This window comes from Etheostoma spectabile, chromosome 8, assembly GCF_008692095.1.
Source record: "Etheostoma spectabile isolate EspeVRDwgs_2016 chromosome 8, UIUC_Espe_1.0, whole genome shotgun sequence".
Classification (NCBI taxonomy): Eukaryota; Metazoa; Chordata; class Actinopteri; order Perciformes; family Percidae; genus Etheostoma; species Etheostoma spectabile.
Window position 1 is genome coordinate 5,090,507 of NC_045740.1, and position 308 is coordinate 5,090,814.

Here is a 308-nt window from a genome sequence, read left to right on the forward strand (position 1 = left end):
GTGGGACTGGCTCTAGTGGCTGTAATTCTTTTTTCAAGATTATTTTACGGGCATTGTAGGCCTTTATTTAACAGGACAGATGAAGACATGAAAGGGGAGAGAGAGTGGGAATGACATGCAGCAAAGAGCCACAGATCAGAGTCAAACCCAGGCCCGCTGCGTTGAGGAGTAAACTTCTATATATGGGTGCCTGCTCTACCAACTGAGCTATCTGGGCCCCCGTAGTGGCTGTAATTCTGCATCAAGGCTGAATTTTGGGAAAGAGACTTCAGATGTGGTATTAGGGGACCACTAAAGGTCTATATAAA

General features: G+C 45.8%; 1 protein-coding gene across 3 annotated transcripts in view; it reads right to left on the bottom strand.

Annotated features, from left to right (window-relative positions):
• The window catches only part of pik3c2g (phosphatidylinositol-4-phosphate 3-kinase catalytic subunit type 2 gamma), a 20,145-nt gene that overhangs the window by 16,736 nt on the left and 3,101 nt on the right, over window positions 1–308 (bottom strand). The gene's annotated exons all lie outside the window — the stretch shown is intronic.